The sequence below is a fragment of the Papio anubis genome, chromosome 10, assembly GCF_008728515.1.
Source record: "Papio anubis isolate 15944 chromosome 10, Panubis1.0, whole genome shotgun sequence".
NCBI classification, from domain to species: Eukaryota; Metazoa; Chordata; class Mammalia; order Primates; family Cercopithecidae; genus Papio; species Papio anubis.
Window position 1 is genome coordinate 66,601,130 of NC_044985.1, and position 11,431 is coordinate 66,612,560.

The 11,431-nt window shown below is 39.0% G+C and overlaps 1 long non-coding RNA gene across 1 annotated transcript; it reads right to left on the minus strand.

Annotated features, from left to right (window-relative positions):
• Window positions 1-319: 319 nt before the first annotated feature.
• Window positions 320-10,929, minus strand: LOC116269172. The gene is made up of 2 exons (XR_004176584.1): window positions 7,824-10,929; window positions 320-5,084 (listed from the first exon to the last, which is right to left on the minus strand). It is a non-coding gene; the product is annotated as an uncharacterized LOC116269172 (long non-coding RNA).
• Window positions 10,930-11,431: the final 502 nt, after the last annotated feature.

An 11,431-nucleotide genomic window follows, 5' to 3' on the forward strand; every position in this document is an offset into this window, starting at 1 on the left:
ACACACAAAAAAGGTGTTCAACCTCAGAGAATATTTTTCATCCATCCAATTGACAGAGCTTAAAAAATTGGATAATATCCATTGCTGGACCGTGAGGACACAGGGATCATAAATTGCAGATGGGAGTGTCAACTGATACAACTGCTATTTAACAATGTCATATTATTAAAACATACACTCTTTCACCTAAAGACCATATTTCTGAGACTTTTTCAAGCATATATATTTATCCAAGTGCCCAGATATATATATTTAGATGTTCACTACCGTATTTTAAGAATGTAATCAGACTGTTCAATAGGACACATAACACATTTAGGCTATTTCAAGATAATGGTTTATTTTGACACCACCAAAAGGAATGTAGTAGATCTCTGTGTTTTGATCTGGAAATAGGTTCAATACACATTATATAAAATTTACCGTTTTAGCCATTTTTAAGCATACAGTTCTGTGGCATTAAGTACATTCATATTGCTGTGCAACAACCACCATCATCCACTTTCAGAAATTTTTCATCTTCCCCAACTGAAACTCTGTTCCTATCATACACCTTCTCTTCATTTCCCTCTCCTTGCCAGCCCCTAGCAACCACCATTCTACTTTCTATCAATTTCACTACTTTAGGTACCTAATATAAGAGGAATTGTACAATATCCGTTCTTTTGTGGCTGGCTTATTTCACTCAGCATAATGTCTTCAAGGTTTATCCATGTTGTCTCATGTGTCAAAATTTCTTTCCTTTTTAAGGCTGAATAATATGCCACTGTACATATATATCTCATTTGTTTATTGATTCATTTGTTGATGGATGCTTGGATTTACTGCCTTTTCTTGTATGTTGTTTTATTTGTTTAAGTGAAAAATCACTTTTAAAGCCAAGGTTTCCTTGAGAAGATATTTAGGGCACAGGACACCAAAATACAAATAAGTCAACTAGAAATGAGAATTTTCTGTGCTCCATTCTGAATTTGATTTGTAGTTCTCAGAATAGAACAGGATGCCCAATTCGAGCTGAGGTTCAAAATGAGCTTCTTGGGTACCCCTAAGAAAAGCCCTTCCCTGGAGTCCATTCTCAGCCACTGGTTTAGATAAGGGCCCAATAGCCTCCTGATCCAAAGCCACAAATTCTGTCCCATTTGGTGTTCAGACACGTATAACCAAGTCTGTTGGAATGGATGGGGTAGGAATTCAGTGAAGGCCAAAATACAAAAGGAAATGATAGGGTCGCCGACAGAAAGTTTTATTCTAAGGAGTTCAAATGCTGAGCCCTGGAGTTAAGGAGAAACAGTGGTTTCTGCAAAGCTGTGGTAGCTGGCTCTTTAACTGGTTCAGCTTCTGTTATCTTGGAGGCCTGCAGGTGTCCTGGAAGCCAAAGGGGCTCTGAATTCAAACTCAAAGAGCTGCCTTATTAAACTACATCATTTTGGGGTCCAAATAAACCTGCTGGGGGACAACCCTTGCCACCCCACTCAAGCTACAGTTTTTTGATTGAGTAGGAAAGCCAGCATGATTTGTGTTTCTATATCCAGGCAAATGTACTAAAATTCTTTGAGGGATGAGAGGAAATATTTTTCAGAAGCTTGGAGGTCTGAGTACACATGTGGGGAAAACAGTGATTATACACTGGGCATGAATGTTAATGTATCCTCATATGTGCCCACAACACTTGGAGCCTTGGGAACAAGGAAGTTACACTTCCTTGGCAAAGAAAGTGCTTTTCTCCACTGGACCTGCAAAGGGGAATCTCAGCTGTAGGAGAGCCTCTAGGAGAGATCATTCAGGATTCAGAACCCAGGCAGGTGATGCTGTGAGGGCTGCGGCTGTGCTCTGTGCTTCTGTGTACATCGAACGAGACAATGAGTGTGAAAGAGCAACCCTGAAGTTAGTCCATGTTGGGTGGAAAGGGGTCCTCAGCACCCTCACAGGTGATGCATCCTCAAAACCTTTTTTTCTAGGAAATTTCTGGCAATGTAGTCTAATTTCTTCACTCCTCATCTTGAGGGGTAAGTGGGCAGACATCAAGAACATTGGCTTGTCAGCAACCTTCAGAGAAAGTTACTGAGAAGAAGGTGATTGCTAAGTATTTAGAGAGGAAAGACTGAACCTGTATTCATGCTCTGATGGTCCAACATTATAACTTGGAAATAAAAATAAAATCCTAAGCCCCCCATCTGACTGAATAGACCCTCTCCTGGCCAAGGGGACTTAAGGGAAACCTTAAAAACTGAGTTCCTGGCCATGATGGGATGGGAGGTTGGGCACATCTCATTATATCCCCTCCTCACTAACTGCCATTAGGTGTTCTTTCCTAAGAGTTAAACAGAAACCAGCCCTTTGGAAAGACCTGTTGCACCTCTGATTACAACCAACCTCATGACCACCCCTCCCTTTTTGCTCTTTGACAACTGACCAGCATTCCTTCCTGTTAAGGGAGTCCACTGACCATGGAGTGGTTCTGGCCAGTCTAGGGAGGACACAGCGAGGGTTTTTGTGTCCCCTGCTTCACCTTTTGATGTCAGAGGGCTGAAAACCCCACCCTCAGATCATGCTAATACCACCAAGCCTTACATAGTGGAGAATTCAAACACATGGGAAGGGGGTTAATTCACAAGACAGCCTATACTATATAAACAAGACCAAAAAACGACCATCAGTTCGTGACTTTATTAACTTATATAACTAACACGTTTTTTATAGTTATAAACGCACTATGTGAAAAAAATCTGAAGTATGAACTCTTAAACCATGAAAACATAAGTCAATATTCCGTTACTTCAAATGTTAAATATTTTTATGAATGGCCATCATATTGATTTGAAGCTAGCAAAGTCATCAGTTAGGTTTGCTACATCCTTTTTGTTCTCCCAAGCTGTTTGAGCTTTTATGTTAACACCTATACTACTACAATGAGAAAACAGATTGCTGTTGATGGTAATTATTTAAAAAAACAAAACAAACAAAACGGTTTTTAGGAGAAACTTGCCCTTATATACTCTCTTATAATTGCCTCAACAAATTCAAGATGGTTATACTTTTTTAAAAAAAAATTTTTCATGATTTTATTAGAAAGCAGTAACTGCATCTCTGATAGGCCTTTCTGATAGGTCACTTGAGAATGACTTTTGCATTATTCATGCATTTTCCACAATAGACACTTCATGTCTTTGAATTCTTTTAGTTGAAGTAGGAAATGCAAACAAATCGGCAAATGGACTTAGCCCTTGAAAGCTTATGTCCAGCTGAGTAGTTATGATATCAATCACATCATGAAAAACTCCTTTTACTCAAAAAAACTGAAGTTCAGAGGGTTGTAATTTTTTTTTCTCAGCATAGGACAGACTGAAAAAGAAAATGAAGACCATCTTAAAATATCTTTGGATGTTGGCAAAAATTTAGGGAGCTTTTTGATATGAGAAAAATATGCTTTTGCCTTTAAGGCAACATGTTGCCCATTACGTATTAATAAACTGGATTCAACAAAGACTTTCTTACCCATTGCTAAAAATCAACCAACTATAAACAGTCACCACAGTTCTGTTTTTGCCAGTGCCAAAAAGATTTCCAAAGCCTTTCAGCTAAAAAGCCAGCAAAGATCAAAGAGTTTTCACATGAGCTCTCTACGTGGCAATGAGATACAAGTGCCATCTTTTAGCACATTATAATAATCCTGTTGTGCGGTACTCCTTTCCAATGACCTGTAAAAATTATATATTCAGAAAGGCATTTTTCTTAGCTAAAGGGAAAAAGTATGAATTAGGAAAGGTGCATTTAACAAGCTCAATGATCTATTATAAGTTAATACAGTTTTTCCCCATTCTGTGGAGTTCAGAATTACAAATGCTTGGCTAGTTAGCCATAAAAAAAATGGAATCTGAATGTTAGAGTGCAACCTGACAAAATGATGTATTACTCCTTAGTCATTGAAATAAATACATGTTCTAACCTTTATTGCTTTTCACTTACTTTGTTATGCATGCCTTGCACCAAATTAAAATACGTGCACTAGCACAATACTATAGCCAGATCTTAAAACCAAAGAAAGACAGAGGAAGGAAGGAAGGAAGGAAGGAAGGAAGGAAGGAAGGAAGGAAGGAAGGGAGGGAGGGAGGGAGGGAGGGAGGGAGGGAGGAATTCGGTCAGATGAACGTAAGTGCAATTTCTTTTTTTGCTAATGATATACTAATTTTCCAATGCATTCACCTATCCATTGACCATGGTTACTATCATTGAAACTTCCACTTGAGCCTCTGTTCAGCTTTGACATTACCATGCTGAATAGTCATTATCTGTTTTACTGTCTGCCTCCTTCCTCAGATGATGAATAGTGACCCTAGTTTTACAGTCAAGATCCAATGTGTAAAGTCTGTCTCCTCCACTATATTATAAGCTCTGTGACATCAAGGACCAAATCTGGTTCATGTACATGCCAAGCATTTAGGACACTATGTCCTGTGTATTCATTGATTCAACAAATATTTATTGAGGACTGTTGTGGCTTGAATGTGTCCCCCAAAAGTTCATATGTTGGAAATTTGGTCCCCAGTGCAGCAGTGTTGAGAGGTGGGACTTCTGGGAGGTGATTGGTTCACAAGAGCTCTGCCCTCATGAGTGAATGAATCTACTTCTAGATTAATGGATTGATGGGCTATGGAGGGAGTGGGTTAGTTACCACAAAAGTGAGTCTGTTATAAAAGTCAGTTTGGCTCTCTCTGGTGAATCCCACCCCCACACCATGTTACCTCAGGACTCTACAGAGACCCCACTAGCAAGAAGGCCCTCACTAGATGAGAACCCTTGACCTTGTACTTCCCAGCATCTAAAATGGTAAGCAATAAATATCTTTTCTTTATAAATTACCCAGTCTCAGGCATTCAGCTATAGCAACAGAAAATGAACAAAGACAAGGACCTTCTCTGCACAGGGCCCTTTTGATTGCAAGAAATATAATCTAGTCAAATTAATTAAAATGAAAAAGAGTCTGTTTCTTAATTCTCATCCTCTCGTGCTTCTTTGCTTCTCTGTGTGCATCTGCCCCAGTCTTTTTTCCTGATCAGCACTCTCTGATGCTCTGTCCCCATAGCCTGTGGAAATACAGGAAACTTCACAATGGTGCATAGTCCATACTCCATGAAACTTTCTGCTTAAGTAGCCATCACAACTCTCAGCCTCTTGATTCTAACTTAGTGAGAAAAGTCTGGTAAGACTCCACCATTTACAAGCCATTGGACTAACTCCCCTTGGATCAGTTTTCTTCCCTCATTTAATCAGTTGTAGCTAGGGAGAAGTCATATTGGGATCAGAGTGTGCAGTCACAGAAGGAACTCCCATTAGCAATATCTCCCCTTAAATGAAGTTATAGGTAGGGCAGGTAATTGTAGACAAGACTAGTTAAACTGTGTTTTTAGTTAGCTTTGTTTTGTATTTTATCATTCTGTCCCCAGTATTTCGCACATAATAGGTATTTTTAAAACTATATTCATTGAACTGATGCTAGGATATAACATAATATATTATTTCTAACTTTTATAGTTTATGTGAAATGGGGAAGGCAAGTGGAGAGGCTGGTGTTTTGGACTCTGGACAGATATAATACATACCTCTGCCAGGATGAATAGATTTAAAGCTGGCAATTTATATTTCTTTAACTTTCCTACTCAAGCATTGTTTTAAAATGAAAACTAACTCTTAGCATATCAAGCGTTAAAAATAACCAATTTAAACAATTAAAAGAGGAAATGGAGATACGCTAGTATATAATTTATATGGAATCCATTGCCCACTATAACCATTTTTGAGGACACTCTGCATTTTAGAAGTGCCACAATAGCATATTCTCTCCTTTTCTGATTCCCTTTAAAACTTAAGTCACTTAGAATGACATAAGGGGTTCTATTACTAATTTGAAGAGTAAAAAGCAAGGGAACAAATTCCCCTCTAATAAATTATCCTCACAGAAAATATGCTTAGAGGTGGGAAAGCCTGATGGCTAGACCGACACTGCAGAGTTCCATTGGTAGAGATGCACTTTGTGTAATGTTGGGAGCAAGTAATGATTTTTTCTCTTTGTTCTTGTAGAGGGATGCTTTGGGTGCTCAGAGGAGCATTGACTACTTTCTCCATCCCTTCCCTTTAAATAAATCAGATTTTGTAAACAGTGAAAAAACCAAGAGCAGATGTGATCATTTAAGCTAGGAATGCAGCCACACCAGGTGTCAGAGCATGTTGTGAGCACCTCTACCTGGGTGTTCCCCCTAGGGCTACAGCTGCTCTCAAGGTCACTTCCTCTCCCACAGACAGGCAGTGAAACTCATTCTGAGGACTCACCTTCTGTACACACTTTTAGAAACTTCTGCTTCCAAAGGTACAATGAAGTTAATAATTGAAGCAAAGCAGATTTCTAGAATAGGCTTCACATAGGGTGGCGTGTAGCATTTAGAAGCTTTTCTCTAGACACCACACCTATTTTCCAACTGTAATGTTCTGTATAGAATGCAGATGTTCAGACTTTGCTTTTCAAAAAGGTTGTATGGTTCACAGCTGAAGACAGAATAGTTGAGAGTTGAGTGATCTATCCTTCAAACCAGAGGCATGATATTCCTTCACTTACCAGCAACCCTTGGACCTCTGCAAGGATGTGACAGGAACAGCAGAACTCACTAGAGCAGGCATCAGCTGCTCCCTCTAGTCACTTTCTGGGTGCTGTGACCTCCAGCAGCAGAGGCATTCCTTCTCCAAGGGTGTTCTGTGAGCCTTATTGGTCCTCCCTGTATGATCAGCTGCCAAAGAATTGCCAGTGCAATCTTGAGACTAGATGAGGAGTTACACTGACAGGATAAAATTTCAAGGCTTGCTAATCTTTGTGCATGATGACATGAGATCATCAGACCAGCTTGACTATGGGAGGCATTTCTGTAAAGAGGTAAGATTACAGTTAAGTGGCTCACAGCTCCTGTCTTTTCTATGAAGTACTGACTCTAGCTACGGGTGAGTCACCAGAATAAAATGATCACTTATTTCAGGACAATGACCTGAGTAGTCACTTTGTAATTTCTCTGATGGCCTCTCTTCTTTGCTCTTGGCTTTTTTTTCACTTACATTTTCATTACATTTAAAAATAATTAAAAATTATTTTTCTGCTATGTGGGATGCCTTTTTGATCTATTGCCAATGCTTTCACCTTTTGTCTATATATACAAGGGGCTCAGATTCTGCATCTTCTTCCCCTGACATCCCAGACAAGTGATTTGTCTCACTGGGAGAAATCTTTGAAACGATGTTTTTGGGGCAGTTTCCTCTTCCTCCCTGTCTCCCCCGCTCCTGCTCCTTCTCCCTCTCCCTCTGCCATGTAAGAAGTAGCTTGCTTCCCCTTCGCCTTCTGCCAAAAAAAAAAAAAAAAAAAAAGAAAGAAAGAAACATGTCTTTGTGTCATCATTGAGTTGCTGCTATTACAGGTGTAGAAATCCCCAGCTGCCCGTATCTCTGATGCTTCTCCACAGGAACAAAACGAAATAGAACCACTTGTTCCCAACATGAAGCTAAGGGCATCTGTACCAATGGAGGTCTGCAGCATCTGTCCAGCCACTGGCCTTTCCAACCTCAAAGTAAGATTCTGAGAGTTACACAGGGTAGGAAATTTGAATAAACAGACAGAAAGATGAAATAAACCTAGACCTTGACCTCAAGGCAGTCCCAGAATCAAAGGAGACAGAGATAATAATAATTACATTATGATTCAATATGTACTATAATAAAGGCATTTATAAGGTTTAGAAGAAACAGGACGGTGTGGTAAGGAAAGGGAAAGTGATGTTTGAGCTTACTGTTTACATTATGATCAGGAGTTTGCCAGCCAGAATAAGAGAACATTCCATTCCAGAGATAGGAAGCAGCATGTGGAAAAGCACAGAAGCTTCCAAGAGCAACTGTCGCAATTGTTCTGGATACTGCAATAACATTTGAAAATACAAGCTTTACATCTTATACATTTTTGTGTATAGTATATACAAATATAGCATAACATACATATAGTATAGAGCAGTATTAAAATTAATTTTAGCATTGTTGCCTGTTAAAGTTACATGAAGAGGAAAATAATCTTTCCCATTTAAGATAAAGACTCCGATCAGAGCTAGAAAATAAACTAACACAAAAATGTCACATTTTCATGAATGGAAGCTCTGATATTATAATACTTATAAAAACCATGAAAAACCTCTTTGAAGGCAATTTTATAAGTGAAACCAAATAGCCTAATAATACTGGAGAAACTACCACCATTTACACTGAATGCCTACTTTGTGGCAGCCTCTTCTTCCCCATCAATTTACATGCACAATCTTATTTTAATGCTTATAATAACCCTTTAAAGTAGATATTATCCACATTCTACACTTAGGGAAACAAACTTGGAGAAGTTAAGTAATTCGTCTGTAAGTGACAAAGCTGGGATTCAAACCTGATTTGTCTGATGCCGTGGCATCATACTTCAACTCATATCCACCCCCAAAATCCTACCAGGAACCAGTAGCTGTTTATTATTATGAAAACTATGACTGCATAAATATAAGATCAGCATATATGTGGCAACATAGCACCGTAGAAGGAACACTATATGAGCCAAGAATCAAGCAGTGAACCTTCTAGTCCCCACACATCGCCACATATGTTAATTTGGTTAAATTATCTAACTCTTGAGTAGGTTGAACCAGATAATCTCTAACGCTCTTCCAGCTACTAATGACTAAAATGCTCCGTTATTACAATCATTGATACATAATAGGTTGCCCATTCAAGAATTAGCTATTATCTTGAAAATGAGTTCATCTTTCATAAAGGTAGAATTAATCACATTTAGAGAGCTCTTGGAACTAACTTTAATATTAGGCCAAGTGTTATATGTTCCAGTGTAGGATCTCACTTCAACAGCTGCGTTATCTTCAGAAAATAGTAAAAACCATTTTTGTTGACATAGAGAGTAAGTACTGTGTGAGCTTGAGATTTAAAACTAAAATATTTTTAAAATTCACAAATATGTGACATACTATCTACTATATATGTAGGATAAGACAGACTAGGAAAGAAATTTTATTTATTAGAGATTAATCTGAGCAGGATCAGAGAGAAAAAGTAAAGAAGCAAAGAAGCAACTTAGGACCATGAAGGGCAGAAAGTAGACATCGTGTCCCCAAGCCCACAGTCATGTACCCAGGAAATGATTTTTAGTGCTTTGGAAAAGAACATGATACAGTAGAAAAAATATGGGCTAGAAATCCAAGAACCTTAGGTTTTAATCTCAGCACTGTCACTCAAACTCAAAAAGTTTATGACACTGGGGCAAGGAATTTAAAGTTTTATGAGCCGGTTTCCACATTCATTTACAATTGAGAAAACAATCCCCACTGAGTAATTTGGTTGTGGAGTTTAAATGAAGTAATGGATATGAAAATGTCCAGCATCAAGAGTAGCATAATGTAAGCCCTCACTGTTATTTTTTTGTCCCTCATTGTTAATGTAAAGCAGTTTCAAATGCTACTGGATAGAATTTGATCCAGCAATCCTACTACTGGGTATCTACCCAAAGGAAGTCAATATATTTTTTTTAAAAATCTGCATGTGTATATTTATTGCAGCATAATTCATAATTGCAAAGATATGGAACCAACCTAAGTGCCCATTGACCAATGAGTGGACAAAGAAAGTGTGGTATATATACACACCATGGAATACTATTCAGCCATAAAAAAGAATGCCTTTTTGTAGCAACTTTGATGGAGCTAGAGGCAATTATTCTAAGCAAAGTAACTCAGGAACAGAAAACCAAATACTTTGTTTTCACTTATAAGTCGGAGCTAAGCTATGTGTATGCAAAGGCGTACAGAGTGATATCATGGACTTTGGAGACTCAGAAGTGGGAGGATGGGAGCGGGTCTAGGGATAAAAAAACTATGTATTGGGTACAATGCATACTACCTGGGTGATAGGTACACTAAAACCTCAGACTTCACCAGTATATGATTCATCTACGTAAACAAAAACCTACTGTACCCCAAAAGCTATTCAAATTTTTAAAAAGCAATTAAAAAATGCCATTGGATAGAAAAGTACACACTCACATTTGAGAGCTCTGAGACACAGTTTAATGATAAGAACACAGCTCTGGGGCCAGATTTAAATGTTGGCCTCTGCTACTTCCTTGTAGTGTGAGTTTGTGAAAACTGCTTTGTCTTTCCTGAGCTTCAGTTTCCGTATCAATAAATGGGGGTCACCATGATATAGGATTACTGTGAAGACTAAATGAGCAATATTAGAGGTTTGAATTAGAGAAAACTTAACAGAGTATCTGGTACACAATGGGCTTTCAATAAACATTAGCTCTCATTATTACTCCAGTCAGCATTTTCGGCTTGATAAAACCACAACTATCAGTCAAGGTCAAATTTTCCCCTCCTAGCCATCACAAGTTCTGCCAGCTGGGCCTTGCTTCAGACTGCAAAGACCCTTGTACATTTTGGCTGAAGGCAAGAATTCGGAATGAACTGCCATTCAGCATCAACCTGTAAAGTTGCGTACTACCTGCTCCTCAGCTTCAGCTTCAACCTTTGCAAGATCTAACAGTTAAATGGTTAAATGACTATCTACTTCAGTGTGCTTTCTGGCAGCCAGAATTTGCATGCAATCAATGACCATGTGACTACATAATTTATGGTCATACCTAATTAGTATGGCATTCTGATTATTAACTGGATATTTCCTCTCAAATAAGCATTCTATATATAACTTGGAGTGAAACTATGTGTTTTATACATTGAATGCTATCCATCAGTTCAAGGGTGAATATGCCATCAGAATGTAAGTGTTTATTCTTTTTTTAAAAATATATTATTATTTTTTGAGACAGAGTCTTGTTTTGTTGCCCAGGCTGGAGTGCAGTGGCATGATCTTGGCTCACTGTAACCTCCACCTCCTGGGTTCAACCAATTCTCCTGCCTCAGCCTCCTGAGTAGCTGGGCTTACAGACATGAGCCATGAAACCCACCTAATTTTTGTATTTTTAGTAGAGACGGGGTTTCATCATGTTGGCCAGGCTGGTCTCAATCTCCTGACCCCAGGTGATCCACCCACCTTGGCCTCCCAAAGTGCCGGGATCACAGAAGTGAGCCACTGCGCCTGGCCTTAATTGACAATGGCTCTTGCTCTGTCACCTAGGCTGGAGCGCACTGGTATAATCATGGCTCACTGCAGCCTTGAACCCCCACCCCCAACCCTCCCCTTGGGCTCAAGCAATCCTGCCCCCTCAGCTTCTCAAGTTGCTGGGACTACAGCTGTATACAATCACACCCAGCTTTTTCATTTTTGTATTTTGTTTGTAGAGATGGGGTTTACACATATTGCCCAGGCTGATCTCGAACTTCTGGGCTCAAATGATTCC